Source organism: Bos grunniens, chromosome 18, assembly GCF_055505025.1.
Source record: "Bos grunniens cultivar Pamir isolate PY7600 chromosome 18, Bosgru_T2T1.0, whole genome shotgun sequence".
Classification (NCBI taxonomy): Eukaryota; Metazoa; Chordata; class Mammalia; order Artiodactyla; family Bovidae; genus Bos; species Bos grunniens.
In genome coordinates this window covers 53,116,809-53,130,982 of record NC_141182.1, presented here as the reverse complement: position 1 = coordinate 53,130,982, position 14,174 = coordinate 53,116,809, and the positions used below count along the sequence as shown (strand labels likewise).

Genomic DNA, 14,174 nt, shown 5'->3' with positions numbered 1-14,174 from the left:
TCTACTGTCGCTCAATACACGTGTGCTTTCTTACTCTGTAACCAGATAAGCAGGGTGATGAAACAGACCCTCTCATTCTTTTAGGCCCCTTCCTCCAGAGGCTCTTCCTGACCCAGGGATCAAGCCCACGTCTCTTGTATCTCCTGCACTGGCAGTCGGATTCTTTACCACTGCACCGCCTGGGAACTCCAGGGCACGAACAAGACAAGACCAGAACGCTTCCATATCTAAGCTTCAGGGCTGCTAACCACTGCCACCTACTCAAAACAGGAGTTATTGCAGGGAACTCAAAAACTCACTCCCAAACGCCTTAAATCACTTCTGCCCATCCCTCTACTCAGAGCAAAAAAAGCAGATGTGCAAACCCAGGGGAGAAGCTGCCGCCGGCACATGCCTTTATTTTTGCTGCCTTTCCTCAAGCTTTATTTGCCCTCCTCTCAGATGCTATTTGGAACCCATGTCCTGGCTCCTGGAGGCATGAACCTCCTCTGAAACTGTTGTATTTAAATTGAAGCATAGTTGATTTACAATGTTGTGTTAATTTCAAGTGTACAGCATCATGATTCAGTTATACATACATGTATATATCTATTCTTTTTCAGATCCGTTTCCCTTATAGGTTATTACAAAATCCCTGTGCTATACAATAGGTCTTTGTCAACTATTTTATATACAGCAGTGTGCTAATATTAATTCCAAATTTCTAATTTATCCCTCCCCGCTTTGGTAATCATAAGTTTGTTTTCTATGTCTCTGGGTCTATTTCTGTTTTTGTGTGTAAGTTCATTTGCATTCTTTTAAAATCTTACTTATTTTTTAAAATTTATTTTTAATTGGAGAATAGTGCTTCATAGTGTTCTGCTGCTTTCTGTCACATGACAATGTAAATCAGCTATTAGTATACATATATCCCCTCCCTACCCACTCCAGTAATCTTGGGCTTCCCTTGTGGCTGGTAAATGATCCGCCTGCAATGAGGGAGACCTGGGTTCAATCTCTGGGTTTGAGAAGATCCCCTGGAGAAGGGAACGGCTACCCAACTCCAGTATTCTGGCCTGGAGAATTCCATGGACTGTATAGTCCATGGGGTCACAGAGAGTCAGACAGGGTTGAGCGACTTTCACCTCCCCTCCCTACAGCATTTCACATATACGCGATATCATTTGATATGTCTTTCTCTGTCTGACTTATTCCACTTCGTAGGATCATCTCTAGGTCCATCCATGTTGCTGCAAATGGCATTATTTCATTCTTTTCCTATGACTGAGTAGTGCATATATATACACCACATCTTTATCCATTCATCTGTTAGTGGATATTTTAGGTAGCTTCCATGTCTTGACTGTTGTAAATAATGCTGCAATGAACATCAGTCCCCTGAAACTTTAAAATGAGCACTGTCCACACCCCCAGCTCTCAGCTGACCTCATTTTGACAAAGCTTTTCACCTCCACTGCCACAAAGTTGTTTTATGACAACTTTTGGCCTCTCAGATACACCCTGTAGCGTATTTCTCAGGTCAGTTAGACCCTGTGGCATCAGACACAAGTCCCCCTCTGAGCCACCACCCTCACCTGGGGCTCCCCAGTCCTCTCTGCTCCCCCTGCTGTGCCAAAGACATAGCCTCTCTCTGCAGGCACCCACGCTGCCATCATCTTGCATCACGTAACGTTTAAATCCATTTGCACTGTGGTCGCTTCCTGGTGACAGAGAGCCCAACCCCCTCGTCCTGTGCTATGCTTAGTTGCTCAGTCATGTCCAACTCTTTGCAACCTCATGGACTGTAGCCTGTCAAGCTCCTCTCTCCGTGGGGATTCTCCAGGCAGGAATACCAGAGTGGGTTGCCATGCCCTCCTCCAGAGGATCTTCCCAACTCAGGGACTGAACCCAGGACTCCAGCGTTGCAAGTGGATTCTTTACCAGCTGAGTACCAGGGAGCCCATTCAATCGCCCTACAACTAGAGAAATGGTCTCAAAGCCACGAAAATACTTCTTAGGCACCCTCTCCACCTCAGACGACACAGACTTTTCTTCTGTTTTGAGATGGCTCTGGTAGACGAAATTCCTGGGGAAACCTGATCACGGGTCATGCCCGAGTTTCCCCAGATCAAATGCTGGAGGCTTATGCTTTGCGCATTACAAGTTCAGCCCCAGTGGCCCAGCTCATAGCTCTTCCTAGAGCTTGCAAACTAGCAGTACATACATATAGCAACTCCAGGCATGCTTTTGGTGTCTGCTGCGCTGCCGGTGCACATGGAAATCCTGTGGATTCCTGACCCCTGCTGGTGTTCCGATTTGCCATCAGGAATATCACTGCTGCCCTGATAGGGGCTAATTGAGTGCGTGCTAAATCACTTTAGTCGTGTCCTACTGTGTCCCTGTGAAAACTGTAACCACCAGCTTTCTCTGTCCATGGGATACCCCTGGCAAGAATACTGGAGTGGGTTGCCATGCCCTCCTCCAGGGGATCTGCCCAACCCAGGGATCCAACCCAAGTCTCTTATGTCTCCTGTATTGGCAGTCAAGTTCTTTACCACCAGCGCCACCTGGGAACCCCAGGGGCTAACAGACCTCCCTGCTAAAATTGCTGCTGTTCACCGTGGAGACAGACACCCCATCTCCAGGGAAGGACAGAGCCCACAAGGGGCCCACAGCCCCCTGCCCCCGCCCCGATCCCTTCTACACCCAGTAGTCTAAATCTGCCTTTATCCCCTAACGGATATTATCAGCTAGTCAGGCAAATACACTGCAAACTGAAAAGGACAAATGGATACAAAAGGGTACCAAACAGTGTGTCCCAAGGGTGTAACGTACGGCATGGTGATGGTAGCTCATAACACTGCGTCGCATATTTGAAAATGGCTAAGAGTGGATCTTACAAGCCCTCAGCACAAGAAAAAAAAAATTGTAACTAAGGATGGTGACGGATGTTAACTAGACTTATGTGATCATTTCACATATACCATACAAATGTTGCGTAATTACGATCTGCACTTGAAATTAAAATGTTATATGTCAATTACACCTCAAATTAAAAAAAAAAAGGTACCAAGCAAACGATTCACGGGTGGACTATACATCAGGCCAAATGGTCTTCCGGTGGCCCCCACTTTCTTTTTTTGTTGTTGAGCTATAACTGACTGGCCCCCTTCATGTGACCTTCTGGCTGACCTTATCTCCCATCAGATGGGACCTGCGTGCAGATGGGCGGCAGTGAAGCCTCTAAAGGACAATGGGTTCTGTCCCAGCATCTATAAAACCTCTAACCAAAGTATTTCCTGATGTGCTGTTTGGGAATCTCAGTGGCTCCCCAGAGAACAACTTATCTCAGGAAATCCTCCAAGGTCCACGCTGATCCTTGCACTGTCTCACGTGGGTTCCATACATTGCCCTCTGGCTTCAGGCTGTTCCTGCTGTTCGCTTGTTTACTGGAGGGGTTGGAGGTTATCCAGCTAGACGTGCTGATGCTCTGACTGAGGAAAAGAAATGAATACTGGAGATTATCCCTCAGTTTGGCATTCCTCTGTGGAATTGGGCCAAGGAACAGCGGAAATGTTAACACATACATATACAGCTTGATTGAGCACACGTTTTAGTCCCTCAGCTGTGTCCTACTCTTTGTGACCCCATGGACAGAGGTCCATGGAATTCTCCAAGCAAGAATACTCAAGTGGGTTGCCATTCCCTTTTCTGGGGATTTTCCAAGCATGGAATTCTCCAAGCAAGAATACTGGAGTGGGTTGCCATTCCCTTTTCTGGGGATTTTCCCAACCCAGGGACTAAACCCGAGTCTCCTACACTGCAGGCGGATGCTTTACCATCTGAGCCACCATAAATATCAGATACACAACATTTACAGCAGCGGGACTTCCGTGGTGGTCCAATAGCTAAGAGTCCAAGCTTTCAATGCAGGGGGCCCAGGTTCTAGATCTGCGAACTAGATTCCACATGCTGCAACTAAAGATCTCGCATGCCTCAATGAAGATTGACAATCCCACTTGCAAGATATATATATATATAATTTCTAAAGGAAATCAGTCCTGAATATTCATTGGAAGGATTGAGGCTAAAGCTGAAGCTCCAATACTTTGGCCACCTGATGGGAAGAACCGACTCACTGGAAAAGACCCTGATGCTGGGAAAGATTGAAAGTAAAAAGAGAAGGGAGTGACAGAGTAACAGACGATTGGATGGCATTACTGACTCAGTGGACTTGACTTTGAGCAGACTCTGGGAGATAGTGAAGGACAGGGAAGCCTAGTGTGCTGCCGTTTATGGGGTTGCAAAGAGTCGGACATGACTGATTGACTGAACAACAATAAAAAATTTTTTTAAAATGCTGATCATCGTCTGAGGCTTCAGTGAATTGTCATCTTTCCGTTGCTGGAGGGGCCTGCCTCAGTGTTGATGGGCACCGACTGATCAGGGTGGTGGGTGCTGAAGGCTAGGGAGGCCGTGGTGATTTCATAAAATAAGACAACAGTGAAGTCTGATGCATCGATTGACTCTTCCTTTCACAGACGGTTTCTCTGTAGCCTGAAGTGCTGTCTGACAGCATTTACCCACAGAACTTCTTTCAAAATTGGAGTCAATCCGTTCAAAGCCCGCTGCTGCTTTATCAACTACGTTCATGACATATTCTAAGTTCTTTGTCATCATTTCAACAGTCTTCACAGCATCTTCACCAGGAATAGAGGCCAGCTCAAAAAACCACGTTCTTTGCTCATCCATAAGAAACAGCACCTCATTCATTAGAGTTTTTCCATGAGGTTGCAGTAATTCAGTCCCATCTTCAGGCTCCACGTCTAATTCTAGTTCTCTTGTTATTTCCCCCCATCTATACTTACTTCCTCCACTAAAGTCTTTTTTTTTAAGGTATTTTGAAGTGGACCATTTTTTAGTCTCTACTGAGTTTGTTACAATATTCCTTCTATTTTATGTTTTGGTTTTTTGGCCGAGAGGCACATTGGATCTTAGCTCACCAGGGATCAAACTGTACCCGCTGCGTTGGAAGGCGAATTCTAAACCACCGGGCTGCCAGGGAAGCCCCTTCTAGCGTTTGATTTTAAGTGAGAGATGTGTGACTCTTCCTTTCATTTGAACACTCAGAGACCTCAACAGGGTCTTAATTGGCCTAATTTCAATATTGCTGTGTCTTGGGGAATAGGGAGGCCGGAGGAGAGGGAGAGAGACGGAGGACAAGCTGGTTGGCCGAGCAGTCGGAACACACACCACGTTTATCAATTAAGCTCACTGTCTTATATACAGTGCTGCTTGTGGCACTCCCAAAACAATGACAAGAGTCATGTCAAAGATCACTGAGGGGGACTTCCTTGATGGTCCAGTGGCCAAAACTCTGTACTCCCAATGCACAGGGCCTGGGTTCAGTCCCTGGTCAGGAACTAGATCTTGTGTTGAAACTAAAGACCCTGCAAGCGGCAAGTAAAAAAAAAGCAGGAAGACCCCACTGGTGGCAACTAAGACCCAAATAAGTGCAGCCAAATAAGTGAACAAATATTAAACACATAAATAAAAAATAAATCATTTGCTCAATCTGATATTTAAAAAAGATCAGTGAACACAGATCATGGCAAATATAGTATTTTTAAAATGTGTTTATTTTATTTATTATCTATTTGGCTGTACTAGGTCTTAGAGCTTCTCTCTAGTTGCGGAGCACGGGCTCTAGAGCCTGCAGGCTTCAGAAGTTGTGGCGCACGGGCTCTCTAGTTGTGGCCCATGCAAATACAGTATTAATGAAAAAGTTTGAAATATTGCAAGAATTACTGAAATGTGACCCATTTTGAAGCAAGCAAATGCTGTTGGAAAAATGGAGCCAACAAACTTGCTCAATCTAGAGTTGCCACAGATCTTGCCACAAATTTGTAAAAGTGCAGCATTGGAGGAGTGCAGTAGAGCGAAGGGCAATAAAACAGGTCTGCCTGTGTCCTTGGAGAGTGTGGTCAGCAGGCTGCTACTGGCCAATGAGCCTTGTCATCCCTTCCAAACAGGAGATCCAGGGTATGTCAAGGTTTTAGAGGAAAATGTGTACTATCACCTGGCTGGAAAGGATCTCTCGAGCACTGCTGATCGCCTGCACTACCATCAGAATAAAATCGATCCTGCTGAATTCACAGGAAACACGCCAAACCAGACCCAGGTCAGCACTCCCAGGATTCTCGGAAGCCTGTCCCTACAGATGATGACCGGCACCAAACGATTTCCAGAGCCAATAAACTGGTTCCTGAAGCAGACCGTGCCAAGAGGTGGACAGCACTTCCCAAGATCACAGATCTTAAAAAGATTTAAAGACCGCCTGACGACAGTTGTTGCAGGCAAGATCTACTGATGGATGCTAATACTGGGCAAAAGTTTGAGAAGAAATAGGATATATGCATAATCTCAAAGTATCTCCCCCAAGATATCTGTCAATTACAGCAGGACAAACAGTAATCTTACACTGAAGAAACCCAACAGACACCACATTAATCAAATAATCAAGGTTAATATCACCTCTTTCAATATCACTCACCCTCAATATAAGCTGTGCATGCTAAGTCTCTTCAGTCATGTCCGACTCTTTGCCACCCTTATGGACTGTAGCCCACCAGGCTCCTCTATCCATGGGATTCTTCAGGTAAGAATACTGGAGTGGGTTGCCATTTCCTACTCCAGTGGATATTCCCGACCCAGGGATTGAACCCCAGTCCCTGGAGCTCCTGCATTGCAGGCAGATTCTTTACTGCTGAGCCACTGGGGGAGCCCCAATATAAGGCACCGAGGTGCAAAATATCACTTCTGGAGTATTCCTGACAAAAGTGTATAGGGTCAATATAATCATGGGGGGAAGCCCAGACAAGCCCAAACTGAGGGATGTTCTAGAAAATAACTGATCAATATTGTTTTAAAGGGCCAAGGTCATGTAAGATGGGGAGCTGTTACTGATGGGGGGACACTCAGAAGGAAATGCAGTGTTCGATCCTGGATTGGCTTCTGGAACAAAGAGGACATTGACAGACAGGAAAACTGCTGAAATTCAAACAAGACCTGTCACTGAGTTATTGGTATTAGTATTGTACTAACACTACTACTACTACTGGGCTTCCCTGGTGGCTCAGCTGGTAAAGAATCCGCCTGCAATGTGGGAGACCTGGGTTTGATCCCTGGGTTGGGAAGATCCCCTGGAGAAGGAAAAGGCTACCCACTCCAGTACTGTGGCCTAGAGAATTCCATGGACTATACAGTCCATGGGGTCACAGAGAGTCGGACTCGACTGAGCAACTTTCACTCACTTTCACTACTGCTACTACTGGAAACCGACCTGCTTCCATGAGATGGCAGGAGCGCCCCCTGTAGTCAGACTTTCAATCAAAAGCCCTGAGCTAGAATGTGATATGATGTCAGGATCTTTATCGGTTTTGGCAACCACATTCCACAACTTCAATGAACCCTTCCCTCAGTTCAGCTCAGTTCATTTCAGTCGCTCAGTTGTGTCCAACTCTTTGAGTCCCCATGAATCGTAGCACGCCAGGCCTCTCTGTCCATCACCAACTCCCGGACTTCACTCAGACTCATATCCATCGAGTCAGTGATGCCATCCAGCCATCTCATCCTCTGTCGTCCCCTTCTCCTCCTGCCCCCAATCCCTCTCAGCATCAGAGTCTTTTCCAATGAGTCAACTCTTCGCATGAGGTGGCCAAAGTACTGGAGTTTCAGCTTTAGCATCATTCCTTCCAAAGAAATCCCAGGGCTGATCTCCTTTAGAATGCACTGGTTGGATCTCCTTGCGGTCCAAGGGACTCTCAAGAGTCTTCTCCAACACCACAGTTCAAAAGCATCAATTCTTCGGTGTTCAGCTTTCTTCACAGTCCAACTCTCACATCCATACATGACCACTGGAAAAATAATAGCCTTGACTAGATGGACCTTTGTTGGCAAAGTAATGTCTCTGCTTTTGAATATGCTATCTAGGTTGGTCATAACTTTCCTTCCAAGGAGTAAGCGTCCTTTAATTTCATGGCTGCAGTCACCATCTGCAGTGATTTTGGAGTCCCAAAAAACAAAGTCTGACACTGTTTCCACTGTTTCCCCATCTATTTTCCATGAAGTGAAGGAACCAGATGCCATGATCTTTGTTTTCTGAATGTTGAGTTTTAAGCCAACTTTTTCACTCTCCTCTTTCACTTTCATCAAGGATTTACCAATTAGAATCTGACTCTGGCCTTGAGATTTGCTTTGACCAATAGTGTGAGATGGAAGTGCCTCATAACTGCCCAGGCTGGCCTTCTAACATCTATAGCATCTGCTTCCCATGCACCTGGAAGGTTCTCTCTTGCAACCCAGGTGCCACCTGCGAGAGCCCCAAGGACATCTGGAGGACTGAACACAGCGGATGACAGCCTTATCTGTAGGCTCAGCACCTGATATATTTATAACAACCCTAGGAGATGGATAATGGTTTTATCCTAACTTAGTAGATATACTAGTTTGCTACGGCTGCCATAGCAAAATTCCACCAACTGGGCTGCTTAGACATGAGACGTGTTTCTCACAATTCTGGAGAAATTCTCTTCCTGGCTTGCAAACCGCCCACTTCTCAAGTTGTTGTCACATAGTCTCTCCTCTGCACATGTCTGAGGTTTCTATTTGTCCAAATTTCCTCTCCTTTTTCTTTTTCTTTCTGGCCGCACCTCACTGCATGCGGAACTTCCCTGACTAGGAATCGAACCCTCACCCCCTGCAGTGGAGTCTTAACCACTGGACCACTAGGGAAGCTCCAATTTTCCTACTCTTAGTGGACATCAGTTGGATTGGATTAGGACCCAGCCAATGGCTTCATTTAACCTACACGCCTCTTTAAAAGCTTTAGAAGCTCTATCTCCAAATACGTCACATTCTGAGGTACTAGGGATTACGGTTTCAGTCCATGAATTTTGAGAATACACAAGTCAGTCCATAACAGCAATAAGGAAATGCACAGAGAAGTTAAGCAATTTTCCCAAAGTCACACAGCTGACAGGCAGCAAAGCTCAGACATGAACCCAGGCAGGCTGGCTCCAGGGGCCACGCTTTTACCCGCTAACCTCCACCAACTTGTGAATCAGAAAGTAACCTGGGGGACTTCCCAGGAGGTCCAGTGATTAAGACTCCAGGCTTCCACTACAGGGGGGCACTGGTTCAATCCCTGGTCAGGTAACTAAAGACCCTGCATGCCATGTGGTGGGGCCAAAAAAAAAAGCAAGTGAATTGGACTTAGCCAGCACTCATTCTTCCCTTGGGCTAGAACGGGTCAAGGACTTAGCCACAGTTAAAGCAAGCAGAGATCTGGGGCCAGCTCAAATCCCATGAGGCCTTCCAACAAGGACAAGGCACTCAACTTCCCCTACTAAGATCCCCCTCTACTGTCAGAAGGCTTGTGCCCTTAACCGAGCTCCTCGATTCAAGGGGATATGGTAGGTCTTGATCCTTGGATTCTGTGAGAGTTGCTTTCCATGTCAAAAAGAATCTTTGAAACTCTGATTAAATGATCTCGAGGTGGGGGGTTTATCCTGATTATCCAGATGGGCTCACAACGCAATCACATGTACCCTTATAAGGAGGCGAAGGGAGATCTGACAGAGAGTGAGGGCAATGGAATGACCTCAGCAGAGAGTGCGCACACATGGTCTGAGGATGTGTGGGCTTTTTAAAAAAAAATATATATACATTTATTTGACTATGCTAAGTGTTAGTGATCATGAAGAAGGAATGCCGTGAAAGTGTTAGTTGCTCAGTCCTATCTGACTCTTTGCCACCCTATGGACTGTAGCCCACCAGGCTCCTCTGTCCATGGAATTCTGCAGGCATGAATACTGGAGTGGGTAGCCATTCCCTTCTCCAGGGAATCTTCCTGACCCAGGGATCAAACCCAGGTCTCCCACATTGCAGGCAGATTCTTTACTGTCTGAGCCACCAGGGAAGCCCAAGGAATGCAGGCAGCCCTTTAAAGTTGGGAAAGGCAAGGAGATGGATTCTCCCCTAAAGCCTCCAGGAGGAATGCAGTCCTATTGATACCCCAGTTTCAGGACCTCTGACCCCCAGCTGTAAGATAATACATTTATGTTGTCTTAAGCCACTAAATTTGTGGTAATTTGATAGAGTAACAATAGGAAACCATTATTGTCTATACCTCCACCCCTTCAGGGGCTCAAGCCAGGAAGTTCAGACTTGCCCTTGATCAACTCCTCCTCTCCGTCACCCAGAAGCAGGTTTGTTGATCTCATTTCCTAGTCAGTTATTGAGCTTGTCTCCAGACCCCCTGTCCTGGCAAGTTCAGAAGGTGGTCCAACCCACCATTTTACTTCACCTGGATCCTTACACCAACCTCCTGCTAATAAAGCTTTCAGAAACAAAATCCTGATTGAAATGAAAAAGGTGTTTATTGGGGCTTTGTTAGAACTTCAGCCCAGGAGACACAGATTCAAGAAGCACTTGCACTATTTTCCTATCTTGTAATAACTGATAATGGAAAACAATCTTAAAAATAATATATGTGTACATGTGTAACTGATCACCTTGCTGTACACCTGAAACTATACTTCAATAAAATGCATATATTTAGAAAAAAACAAACAAAAAAATGCATGTTTGCATGTAGTCGCTTCAGTTGTGTCTGACTCTTTGCAACCCTATGGACTGTAGCCCACCAGGCTCCTCGGTCCATTGGATTCTCTAGACGAGAATCCTGGAGTGGGTTGCCATGCCCTCCTCCAGGGGATCTTCTCCACCCAGGGATCAAACCCAAATCTCTTGTGTCTCCTGCATTGGCAGTTGGATTCTTTACCACTAAAGGCACTGGCGACCCACTTCCGTACTCTTGCCTGGAAAATCCCATGGACGGAGGAGCCTGGTAGGCTGCAGTCCATGGGGTCGCTAAGAGTCAGGCACGACTGAGCGACTTCACTTTCACTTTTCACTTTCATGCATTGGAGAAGGAAATGGCAGCCCACTCCAGTGTTCTTGCCTGGAGAATCCCAGGGACGGGGGAGCCTGGTGGGCTGCCGTCTATGGGGTCGCACAGAGTCGGACACGACTGACGCGACTTAGCAGCAGCAGCAGTGCCACATGGGAAGCTCCGTATTACCAAAGAGGGGAGGCTTGAAACGGCAAACACTGCAAAGTAACAGCCAGTTACTTGAGTTTTTTCTGAAGAATTATCATTGGAGTTGGTAAGAAGTAACAGTATTTGTTAAGAAGGATTGGTTGGCGTCTGAAATGGTTGCACAGCTACAAGGGGAGACCTTGAGAGGATAAGTCTGCAGCTGGCAGGTATTGTTCTGACTACAGCTAGTGGTGTCCTTGGAGCTAGCACAGTTCAAAGCAAGTTCAAGTTCGAAGTGGTGCAGAGAGGTGTTTGAGACCAGATCCTCAATGTCCGATTGACTCCGTTTTTGTACACCTGAACTTGGATCACTCCATTATTTTTTTTTTTATTTATGAATTTTCCCACACCATGTGGCATGCCGGATCTTAGTTCCCTGACCAGGGATCGAACCCATGCCCCCTGCAGTGGAAGTACAGAGTCTGAACCACTGGACCACCATGGAAGTCTAGGATCACTCCATTATTATTTCCATTTGTCATCACTCCTGACTGGGCTTACCATCCCCACTTTTGCTTCCCTCTGCTTTTCATCTCATAGCTGATACAACCATTTCAAAGTGCAAATCTGGTTGTGTAACCTACATGCTTAAATTCTTTCCATGATCCTCCATTGTTCTCAGGAGAAAGCCACACCGTTCTCAAGGGGCTCCCCAGTCTGGTCTGGCCCCTGCTGACTGTTTCATCACATTTCACTCCCTGTGCCCCCGGCTCTCAGCTCTTAGCATCCCAGTCTCCAGCCTCAGGAGCTTTATCCCTGCCATTCTCTCTATCGGCATACCTACCTTTATTTCTTATTTCCCTTATGGAATATGTACGATGTGAAAATAACAAAAAGGAAAACAAACACGCCTGTCTTTAAAAAAAAATTATTATTGGCTGCGTTGGGTCTTCACTGCTGTGCTCGGGCTCCCTCTAGTTGCGGAGAGCAGGGGCTACTCTTGGTTGCGGTGCACGGGCTTCTCATCTTGGCGGCTTCTCTTCGTTGCAGAGCACAGGCTCTGGGACGTGTGGACTTGAGTAGCTGCAGCACTCAGGCTCAGCGGTCGTGTGCACGGGCTTGGCTGCTCTGCGGCATGTGGGATCTTCCTGGGCCAGGGATCGAACTCACGTCCCCTGCACTGCAAGGGGGACTGTTAACCACTGGACCACAAGGGAAGCCCTGAATAACCCTGTCTTGACCATCCAGTTCAAGGGCAAAATGTCACAACTTAGGTGAAACCTGCCAACTCCTCCTCCCTGTGACAGACACCCTTCTCTTTGCCCACTGGAAGCAACTGGGGAATCTTTTATTGCTCCCACTTTCCTTTAAATTTATAGAGCATGTACTTACAAACCCAGGAATCCATACCAGTCATTTGCTTGTTGTTTAACTTTAGATGAAGGATAACCTCCTGAATGTATTCTTTTACAGTTTGCCCCGGTCTTCTGATGTTGTGTGCTTAGTCGCTCATTTGTGTCCAACTCTTTGAGACCCTATGGACTGTAGCCTGCCAGGCTCCTCTGGCCATGGGGATTCTCCAGGCAAGGATATTGGCGTGGGTTGCCATGCCCGCTTCGAGGGGATCTTCCCAACCCAGGGATCAAACCCAGGTCTCCCGCATTGCAGGTGGATTCTTTACCAACTGAGCCACCAGAGAAGCCAATGTTTTGTTGTAGGGGTCTTTAGTTAATTCATTTTCACTGCTGTATAGTATTCTTTATCAGTATACCAAAACATATATCTTTGTTCGCCTGTTAAGGGGCATTTAGTTACCAGTGTTTCTATGAACACAGAACATGAGATGGGTGTGACATGGGTACATCATCAGCTATTGGCTGTCTCCCCAGGCAGTCATGTCAATGTCCATTTCTTACCCACAGCTTGTAAAACTTCCGTTGCTTCACTTCCACACCAATAATCGGTATTGTTAAGATTTTTAAAATGCTGCCAACCTGATGGGCGTGAAATGCTGTCATGCTGTGGTTTTAATTTCATTTCCTGCCATTTAAAACTACACTGAGTGCCATTTTTCCCCTATCAGATTGGCAAAGATACAACCCAGTGCTGACGCTGTACTTGCCACTGGAAGGAAATGGGCACTCCCGAGGGAATGGCGGGGAGGGGTGTGTGTGTGTAAATTGACCCAGTTCAAGGCAGGGTATCAGCCAACTCTAATAGGAAGCTTACATTTCTTTTTTCTCTTAAAAAAAATTTAACAGAAAATGAGAGGAAAACTGTACTGGCACCTTAAAGGATTTATATGAATTCAAAGTTATACAGCAAGGACGGAGTGTCATGAGAAGAGAGCGCTGACTGGCTGCTGCAGGACCACCTCACAGGTGTTATTTGCTTTGGTGAGTTCACCACCACCCAGCCCAGGGCCTTCAATCTTAGAGGTCTACAGCCTGATGTTGGTCATGTCCCACAATCCATCCAAATTCAGGTGAAATTTCACTGATTACATCATAAGACTTTTTAAAAAACAAAACACCACTTCCTGGTGCAGGACATCAGAAGCAGGGTAGCGTCGTCAATAATCTTCACTGTCTTCACTGAGTGAACTATTTTATGAATACGCCAAGGAAACGGAGTCACACTGCAATCCCTCGAAGACTGGTGGTTTGGGGGCAGAGAAGTACATTGTACGGCTTCTCTGGAGGAGGTGCGGGTGACTTCAGCCTGGTGATGCTGGAGGAGGTGTGGAAGGAGAGGGATGCGACCTCCGTTAGGGGCTTTCTGGATAATCCCACTGTGGAGCTAGGAGGCAGCACTGTTTTGAAGGCTGCATTTCCTGCTTTTTTCCAGGTTATCTCCCAGAAATACAAGGCTGGTTCTCCATAAGGATTAGAGGACCCAGGTGTCAGCTCCCTCCTGTGGGCCATAGTGAGGCTGAGAGACCTGAGATGGTGGCGGGTCCCCTCTAAAATGTTTTAAATTTTATCCCCTGGCTGTGTCACAAGACATGTGGGATCTTAGTTCCCAGACCAGGGATCAGACCCATCCATGCCCCCTGCATTGGCCAGAGCCTTAACCGCTGGACCACCAGGGAAGT

The 14,174-nt window shown here is 46.5% G+C and overlaps 1 pseudogene; it reads right to left on the bottom strand.

The window, feature by feature from the left end:
* Positions 1-13,574: 13,574 nt before the first annotated feature.
* LOC147354042 (negative regulator of P-body association pseudogene) lies at positions 13,575-14,105 on the bottom strand (annotated as a pseudogene).
* Between the last annotated feature and the right edge of the window lie 69 nt (positions 14,106-14,174).